This window comes from Dioscorea cayenensis, chromosome 4 (assembly GCF_009730915.1).
Source record: "Dioscorea cayenensis subsp. rotundata cultivar TDr96_F1 chromosome 4, TDr96_F1_v2_PseudoChromosome.rev07_lg8_w22 25.fasta, whole genome shotgun sequence".
NCBI classification, from domain to species: Eukaryota; Viridiplantae; Streptophyta; class Magnoliopsida; order Dioscoreales; family Dioscoreaceae; genus Dioscorea; species Dioscorea cayenensis.
The window spans coordinates 13,923,951-13,933,937 of record NC_052474.1 but is presented as its reverse complement, the minus strand read 5'-3'; the positions used below and the strand labels follow the sequence as shown (position 1 = coordinate 13,933,937).

The window sequence follows — 9,987 nt, the reverse complement described above, 5'->3', positions numbered from 1 at the left end:
CTCCTTTACCCTTTAGTGTGATTTATCCTACCTCCATTTCCTTGAGTTCTTTGCGGTCATAGTAGAGTGAATGGTCTAAGGGATGACCTTCCGCTAGTGAGTACATTTCATTTCACTGTTTATTATAACTAGATCCATGGAGAGCTAAACCCTCTAGTGGGTACTTGGATTTGTGAACCCTAGGATGTATTTGTTTCATTAACCTTTTATTATGCTTTCCATAATTGATGTCTTTAATTAAGTTCCAGTATTGAATGTTTGTTGAATGATTTCTCCCTTAAAGTGACACTAGGGTTGAGAGTTTACGTTAGTAATCCTTGTGAGTGAGTAACGCAGCATGAGGATTTGACAAAGCAATATTGGAGAGGGTCGAGAGGGCGAGTCGATTGGTAGCGGAGCATCCCCTTTCTCCTCCGGTGTGATTTATCCTACGTCCGCGTTCCAAAAGTTCTTTGCGGCCACAATAGAGTGAAGCGTTGAAGTGACTTTAACACTTGGGGCTTAATTGTGACTAGGGGTCATTCGCCTGGACCAAAGGGTTAGATCTACATATAGGAATAGAGTTTATCACTTGGAATTAGTAGATCTTCTTGCAACTTTACACAGTGTGAGGTGTTGAGACTGGTTGATTTCTCCGCTGGGACATAGTGTAGAGTTAGTCACGGTTGATCTTAGGTTTGCAACCATGTATTTAATGATATCCACGACTCATTAAGAATTAGTTAGGAAGCATTATAGTTAGTTATGCACTTGAAGCAATAATCCTAGAAGGAACACTATCCGAATACCCTACTTTTATCGATTGTCTTTCCTCTCATTTATTTGTGTCTCTCTTTCTTATTTTCTTTAGTTTGTTTGCATCGATCTTTATCCACACTATCATTGTTTCATTTCCACCTAGTTAAGTAGCAATCTTGGTATTTCTATTCCTTATTCCCTATAGATACGATACCCCACTCACATGGGATTTCTTACTTCGACAAACCCATGCATTTTGTGGGTCACATGCAAAGGGCGTTGTTAGTGATAGCACTAGAACTCTGAGCCGGCTAGAGCTACTGTATCACTATTCGATGGTTCATAGCGCACCGATCTATCTAGGACACCTAATAGCAGAGTACTTGCGATATCAATGGCAGTATACCAGGATTCGGGTGATCTTTTTGGGCCCATACATCACGACACTCATCGTCAGGATGGGTCAAGTGGATCCGATTAGAGGGGCCGAGAAGGCGATTATTCCAGCATCCCTCAGCTTAGAGACTATGCGCATAATGGGCATGATCATATGCTACAGAGACAGGGTATATGTGCTAAACATGCCCCCACCAGAGCCAACTGAGATTGAGATGACGTATCTGAGGGGTCTCAACCTGCTAAACCGCAGCCAGAGCCGATGGAGATTAACGCACCTCCTACATCACAGGAGCTGCCCCCAGTGTCTATGTTCTCTCCATCTCGAGCCTATGATCATTTTGAGAGGCTCAAGAATGTTGTAGGGGTGCTCTAGATCGAGATTTCTAAGGTTTTGCATGACACGAGGCCATGTAGCATACGGAGATGGCGCCTCTTGATATTCTCGCATGACTACTTGAGTGCGACACCGCCTCACCATTCATCATCAGACAGAGGACCCCTCAGGCCCTTCCAGCATTACCATCACCAGATTCACCAGCACCATTCGATTTGGCAACACCACCAGTAATATCAGAGCAGCCAGCGTACGACACCAACGCTTGATGCGTCTTTTATTTCTTTATGTTTTTGTATTTTTTTTCTTTTGCATTATCCTTTAGACTAGTATACTCAGAAAGGATCTTCATTCTGAGTTTATCTTTTACTTTTATCTGGAGTTGTATTTCATTGCTTAACTTTTATATACTCGAGTTATTTTTATTTGTTGAGCTTCACTGAACCCCCCTGTGTATGCGTGCAGATCGTCTTGTTAGTATGGAAATTGAGGAATAGTCATAGACACAGTCAAAATGTTTTACACTTGGTCGTGTGTGCTTCATAACCCACTAGAACTCACCTCCTAAGGATTTAGCTCCATCAAATGCACCACTAGGAGTTCAGGGCAGTATTGTTTCAATTGCCCAATCCCAGATATATTTTTGAGTGATATACTTTCTATAGTTCAATGTTTTATTTTTGATTAAGGACAAGCAAAAGCTTAACTGTGAGGGAGTTTTATAAGTGCTTGTGTGTTGAGAATGCGAAGTATTCTTTCCTTACGATGAGCATTACTTTTATCAGATTTTAGCGTTCATACATGTGTATTTGTGTTACTTTCGGTCATGTAGGGTTGTGAAGCCAAATATGAAAGAAATAAGCCAAAGTAGATCGTGAATGCACTGTTTGATGAAATATTGGAATAAACAAATTCGAAGACACAAGTTGTACTAAAAGATATGTGAATATGTGCCAACCTCCATGCATTCAAGCAATTACAAAGATTTGGAGGGCCACAAAGACGGTCACACTTGCGTATTCCAACTTGTGCAATGATAGCAAGATCTTCACCAATGACGCCTTTTATTGAAGAAGCAACGTGATCTATGGCATATACATGTGCCCGTTTATGTTGCCTCAATGAAAAGTGTGGATTCAGGAGTGTTTTTGGTGGAGTAATTAGCAAGGACTATTGTAAATTTCTGTAGTGATTCACTGCATCTGTTACTGTTCACACCCATCAGAAAATCAAATTCCAGAGAATCCACACGGGTGTGGGAAAATTACATACCCCCTTGTGGACGCCCGATTCTAGCCCTATTTAAGCCGTGATTTAGCCAAATTTTAGGATCCTTCTTTCCATCTTTTCTACATCTTTTGAGAGGCTTACGGCTAGCGTTTAGAGGGGCTTTGGCAAGGCATTTAGAGTGGTTCTACAGCTTCAACACTGCGTTTCTATTGTAAGATACTTATTGGGGGAGTTTTCACTGTCACTAATCTAGCGAGGTGTGCCCTAGGATTGACAAGGGGACCATTGGACAGGATGAGGCTACACCACAAGACCATCGACACAAATACCGAGGGGGTTTTCTTATGCATTACATGTTTTTACTTTCGATTTCATTATTGATTGTATTTTGCTCCATGGAGAGCTAAACCCCACAGTGGGTACTTGGACTTGTAAACCCTAGAATGTTATTGTTTCATTAACCTTTTATTATGCTTTCCTTAATTGATGTCTTTAATTGAGTTCCAATCTTGAATGCTTATTGAATGATTTCTCGCTTAGAGTGACACTATGGTTAAGAGTCCATCTTGGTAGCCTTTGTGGATGAGTGACACACCATGAAAGTTAGATAATGCTAAATTGGAGAGGGTTGAGAGGATGAGTCGAGAGATAGCAGAGCATCCCCTTTACCCTCCAGTGTGATTTTTCCTACCTCCATGTTCCTAGTACTTTACGGTCAGAATAGATTGAAGTGCTAAGAGAGGAACTCCGCTTTGGCTTTGTTGCGCGAGTAACAGAGTGAAGCATTGAAGTAATCCTTAGTATCTGGGGTTTAATTGTGGCTAGGGGTCTTTCGCCTGGACCAAAGGGTTCGATCTATATATAGGAATTGGGTTTATCAGTTGGAATCCCTAGAGCTTCTTGTAAATGTACACAGTGTGAGGTGTTGAGACTGAGTGATTTCTCCACCGCGGCATAGTGTAGAGTTAGTCATGGTTGACCTTAGGTTTGGGACCGTGTATTTTAGGATCTCCATGACTCATTAAGCATCAATTAGGAGACATAATAGTTGGTCTTGCACTTGGACCAATAGTCCTAGGGGAAGCAATGTCCGAGTGCTTGATAAGTGCTTGTGTGATAAGAATGTGAAGTACTCTTTCCTTATGATGAGCATTACTTTTATCAAGTTTTAGCGCTAATATGTGTGCATTTATGTTACTTTCATGCGTATAGGGTTGTGAAGCTGAATATTAAAGAAAGAAGCCAATGTAGGTTGTGAACGCACTATTTGGAGGAAATCTTGAGAAGGTTCAAACCCGAAGTCATAAGTCGGGTTCAAGATGCAAGAATGTGTGCCAACCTACTTATATTCAAGTTAGCATTACTTTTCTCCAGTTTTTACACTAATATGCGTGTTTTTATGTTACTTTCATGCAGGCAGGGTTGTGAGGCCGAGTATGAAGGAAAGAAGCCAAAGTGGAGCACAATGCACTAATTTTGGACGAAATCTTGCTAAGGTTCAAATGCGAAGACATAGGTCGGGTGTGAGATGCTAGAGTGTGTGCCAATCTCCTCGTATTCTAGTTGGCACATCAATTTGGTGGGGCACAAAGGCAGTCACACTCGAGCATTCCGACTTATGCACATAGAACAAGAGCTCCACCAACTTGCCTATCATTTAAGAAGCAAGTGATCCACAACGTGAACATGTGCCCGTTTGTGTTACCCCGATGAAAGTATGGATTCGTGAAGCTATTTAGGCAGGGTATTGCAGCAGGGCACCGTAACAACATTGTAGCAAAGTACTGCAGCAGCAATGTTCACAGCAACCCGAGAAAACAGGAGTTCAGAGAATCCACACGGGCGTGTGGAAATTATCCACGCCCGTGTGGAAATTCCACATGGGCGTTTGAAGTATCCATGCCCGTGTAGTCGCCCGATTCCAGACCTATTTAAAGCCGATTCAGCCCCGATTTTAGTATTCTTTTTTCCATCTTTTCCCCAACTTGAGAGAGGGCTTCGGCTAGGGTTTTGGAGAGGTTCTACTGCTCTGACAATGCTCATCATTTGGAAGAAGGTTATTGGGAGAGCTTTCGTCGGTATCGATCCGGCGAGATGTATCCTAGGCCAGACAAAGGATCCCTTGTGACGAGTAGAGGACTCTCCACAAGACCATCGACATGACCATCGAGGGGGTTTTTTCTATGGATTCATTGCTTTTACATTCTATTTCTTTGATTGTACTTAGCTCCATGGAGAACTAAACCCCTAATGGGTACTTGGGTATTTGTGAACCCTAGGATGTATTTGTTTCATTGAATCTCTTTATTATGCTTTCAATTAATTGATGTTTATTGTGAGTTCCAACCTTAAATGCTTGATTGTATGAACATTTCCCCTAGAGTGACACTAGGGTTGAGAGTTCTCGTTGGTAACCTCGTGAGTGAGTGACACACCATGAGCGTTAGACAAAGCTAGGTTGGAGAGGGTTGAGAGGGTGAGTCGAGAGGTACAGGAGCGTCCACTTTCCCCTCTGACATAATAGATTCTACCTCCATTCCCCAAGTTCTTTGCGGCCACAATAGAGTGAATGGTCTAAGGGATGAACGTCCACTGGGGCTTAGTTGCGCGTGCATGCGGAGTGAAGCGTTGAGGTGATCTTAGTATCTAGGGCTTAATCGTGGTTAGGGACCTTCCACCTGGACCAAAGGGTTAGGTCTATAATTAGGAAGAGATTTATCACTTGTGATCCCTAGAGCTCTTTGCAACTATATTTGAGTGCGAGGTTGAGAGGTTATCTAATCTCTCCTCCGGGACATGTATAGAGTTAGGCATAGTTGACCTTAGATTTGATACTATGTAGTGAAGGATTTCCATGACTCACTATTGCATTGATTAGAAAGCATAATAGAGGGTTCTTGCACTTGAAGCGATCGTCCTAGGCCGAGCATTATCCGAGTACCCCATCTTTATTGATTGCCTTATCTTCTCCTTTACTCCTGCTCTCTTACTTGTTGATTTTACTTTTGAGAATTGAATAATTGTCACACTTATCACAATTGATCGTTCACATAGCTAAGAAGCGGATTAAGTGTTTTTATTCCCTACTCCCTGTGGATTCGATACTCGCTCATCCGGGATTATTACTTCGACAAACCTATGTACTTGCGGTCTATACGCAAGGGGTCCTTGTCACTTGAACATTAATAGCAAGATCTCCACCAATGAAGCCGTTTATTGAGGAAGCAAGGCGATGTAAGATGTAATCATGTGCCCGTTTACGTGACCTCGATGAAAACATGGATTCAGGAGTGTTTTCGGGCCGTTACTGTAGCAGGTTTTGTTGACAGCCGGTCAAAAAAGTGATGTTTTGAGAATCCACATGGCCGTGTGGACATTATCCATGCCCATGTGGAACTTCCACAGGCCCGTGTGGAGAATCAACGGGGGCATGTGAATACCCGATTCCAGCCCTATTTATGGCCGATTTCAGTCCTGATTTCAGAATACTTTTCTCCATCTTTTCCACAACTTGAGAGAGGGCGGTGGCTAGGGTTTAGAGAGGTATTAGGAAGGGATTTGGAGAGGTCTACGGCTCGACATCACACTCTATTTGGAAGAACGTTAGTGGGAGAGCTTTTGTCGGTATCGATCAAGCGAGGTGTATCCTAGGCCAGACAAAGGGACCTTTGGAAGAGTCGAGGCTTCTCCACAAAACCATCATTATGACTATTGAGGTGGCTTTCTATGGATTACTTGCTTTTATATTCGATTTCATCGTTGATTGTAACTAGCTCCACGGAGAGCTAAACCCCCTAGTGGGTACATGGATTTGTGAACCCTAGGATGTATTTGTTTTATTAAACCTTTTATTATGCTTCCATTAGTTGATGCTTTTATTGAGTTCCAGCCTTGAATGTTTGATTGAATGAATACTCCTTTAGAGTGACACTAGGGTTGAGAGTTCTTATTGGTAAGAATTATGAGTAAGTGAAACACTATGAGAGTTAGACAAAGCTAGATTAGAGAGGGTTGAGAGAGTCAGTCGAGAGGTAGCGGAGTGTCCCTTTTCTCCTCCAGTGTGATTTATCCTAACTCTATCTGCTTGAGTTCTTTGTGGTCATAGTAGAGTGAATGGGCTAAGGGATGCCCTTCCGCTGGGGCTTAGTTGCAAAGGCAATGGAGTGAAGCGTTAAATTGATTTTAGCACCTAGCGCTTTATTGTGACTAGGGACCTTCCACCTGGACCAAAGGGTTAGGTCAACATCTAAGAAGAGGATTTATCACTTGGAATCCCTAGAACTCATTGCGATTCTGTATGAGTGAGAGGTGTTGAGATTGTTCAACTTCTCCTCCTAAACATATATAGGGTCAGGCATGGATGCCCATAGATTTGGGACCATGTATTGAATGATCTCCACGACTCATTAATAAATTAGTTAAGAAGCATAATATAGGTTTTGCACTTGAACTGATCATCCTAGGGGAAACAGTATCCGAGTACCCCATTTATATCAATTGCCTTACTTCCCCTTTACTTGTGCTTCTCTTTCTTGTCTATTTTATTCTTGTTTACATTACATCTTGTTAACAAAGCAATTATTCATCTTTCACTTGGTTAAGAAACAATTTAAGTATTTTTATTGCCTACTCCCTGTGGATACGATACCCATTCACCTGGTTATTATCAAGTTTTTGGCGTCGTTGCTGGGGAGTAGGCGTTTAAAGATACTTTGCACTTTGTTTTCTTGGCTATTCATTCATTCATTCTATTTCAAATTCTCTTTTTCTATCATCGTTCTGATCTGTTTTCTTTCTTTTGGTGTAGCTCCAGGTTATGACCCGAGGAAATCCTTCAACATTAATTGAAGGAGATCCAGAACTTGAATGTATACTCAGAAGAAGGTTAAAAGAACATGTGCAAGAATTGTCTAATTAAGCTGAAATTGAAGTTGGAGGGTCAGATAATATGGCAGAACAGAATGAGCAACAGAGGACACTTTCTGATTATGCAAGACCCTCAATTTTGGGTACACAATTGAGTATTGTACGACCCCCGATCACAGCTATGAACTTTGAGCTGAACCGGCATTCATCCAAATGATTCAACAGCCGGCACAATTCAACAGTATGGCCGATGAGGACATAAACAATCACATAGAAAACTTCTTGGAAGTTTATGATATGCCAAAGATTAATGGTGTATCGGATGATGCTATTAGATTGAGGGCTTTCCCATTCTCCCTCAAGGGAAAACCAAGCAATGGTTTCATTCCTTGCCCAAAGCCTCCATCATAACTTGGAATGAGATGGTCGAAGCTTTTCTTGCTAGGTACTTTCCTCCGGGGAAGTCGGCCAAGCTTCAAAATGAGATATTGTCATTTGTATAGATGGAGTTAGAATCATTGTTTGAGACATGGGAGTGCTTCAAGGATCTTTTGCAGAGGTGCCCACAACACGGATTTCCCGAATTTGGGAAGGAAATCAAAGATAGGGCTTACCATCGACTTGAGATGAGAAAGCTTTGAAAACGGCCAGAAAACCAAGTAAAATCCTTCCAAATTGGCGATATGAGGTCGAAAACAATGTGGAAGTGCTCTCAAACAACCGGAGGATATTAGGATGAAGAGGAACAATAATCCTTTTAAAAGGACTCGCGCCTCTTGGAGTTCTGTACATCCACACGGGCGTGTGGAAATTACACACGCCTATGTACCTCCATAGGAAAGCTTCACAAGGACAGGTGCATGCCCCTGTGTGCTCTCAGGAAAACACTCACTGCCTCTGAACGCAAATACTTGGGCATGTGATAAATACCCACGCCCATGCGCCCGACTCACAGGGGCAGCCACATACCCCTTTAGTTGCTCTGGACATTCGACAAAAATTGCTAAGTGTTCCACACGCCCGTGTCGAAATTCAACACGGGCATGGCCATTCACAAGCCCAACTCACAGGGCCAGCTGCTCGCCCCTGTGTTTTCTCGAGATGGGGAGAGCTCCTGTACAGAGATTCGCACGGGTGTGTGGAAATTACCCACGGCCGTGCGATTTTCACAAGGTCACCCACAGGGGCGAGTCCATGCCTCTGTGTGCTTTCAGGAAAGTTTGCCAATCTCTATAGGACTTCATACGTCCATGCGGAAATTACTCACCGGCGTGCGAGGATCGCAAGGTTGTTCACAGGGGCGAGTCCACGCCCCTGTGCCTTCTCTGGATGAGCTCACAATACAAAACCACAGGCGTGTGTTAATTCCACACACCGTGTGTTTTCTCTGGATAATTAGAAAACTCTGTAGGTCAGTAGAAATTTTTTTAACATGCTTACACACTCATAGCCTGCCCCAATATGCGATTTATACCACTGAAAAACATGAGAAATAGCTCAAACGACCAAAACTTTGTCAAATTCACATGAAAACACACGATGAACTTGAGAACCCACGATAAAAATCGTAGCACAAGTATATAAAAATCAAGACACCAACACTCAACACTTTATTCATGCAAACACTAAACTAACAAATTAAAGAAAAACAGTAAACACTTGGGTAGCCTCCCAAGAAGCGCTTGTTTAACGTTACTTAGCTTGACGCATCTTGTCTTACCTCACGGGGGCTCATAGATGAAAGTTGCCCTCTTACCCATGGCTTGGAAACATGATGAGCAAAATCTCTTGAGGGTAAAGGGTGAATTGTCGGACTTGAGATAGCCTTGAAATGGTTCACCAAATTGTTCGGTTCACGCACATCTCCAACAGTCTTAGAGAGTTTCTGGTGGCGTCTCCTAGCCCTCTACAATCTCCGGAGCACCTTCTTCAAGATCCCCGGGGTAGATGGTACTTCTTCCGTTGACCCAAGCATCATGATCTCTTCATTATCCTCCTCTTGGTCGAACAAGCCTTCGTATGGATCCGGATTGAACATCTCCTATATGTATTCATCAACAATTCATCAGTAGCGTCCAGAAAATACAAAGTATCATCGAAATCAAGAGAATGCCACATGGCTTTAGCAAGGTGGTATGTGAGCTTATCATCTCCAACTCTCAAAGTTAGCTCTCTGCCGTCCATGTCAATCAATACCTTGGAAGTCTGCAAAAACGGCCTCCCAAGTATCAAGGGTACATCCACATCCTCATCGACGTCTAGCACTACGAAGTCAACCGGAAAAATGTACTTGTCCACCTTGACAAGCACATCCTCGATGATACCTCTCGGATGTCTTACTGTTCGGTCCGCTGGTTGCAAAGTCATCCGAGTAGGTCTAGGCTAGCCCAGGCCTAGCTTTTGAAAGAAGGTGTATGGCA

The 9,987-nt window shown here is 42.7% G+C and overlaps 1 non-coding gene across 1 annotated transcript; it reads right to left on the bottom strand.

The window, feature by feature from the left end:
* Positions 1-8,037: 8,037 nt before the first annotated feature.
* On the bottom strand, positions 8,038-8,144 carry LOC120259715. Its single transcript, XR_005536270.1, has one exon. It is a non-coding gene; the product is annotated as a small nucleolar RNA R71 (small nucleolar RNA).
* Positions 8,145-9,987: the final 1,843 nt, after the last annotated feature.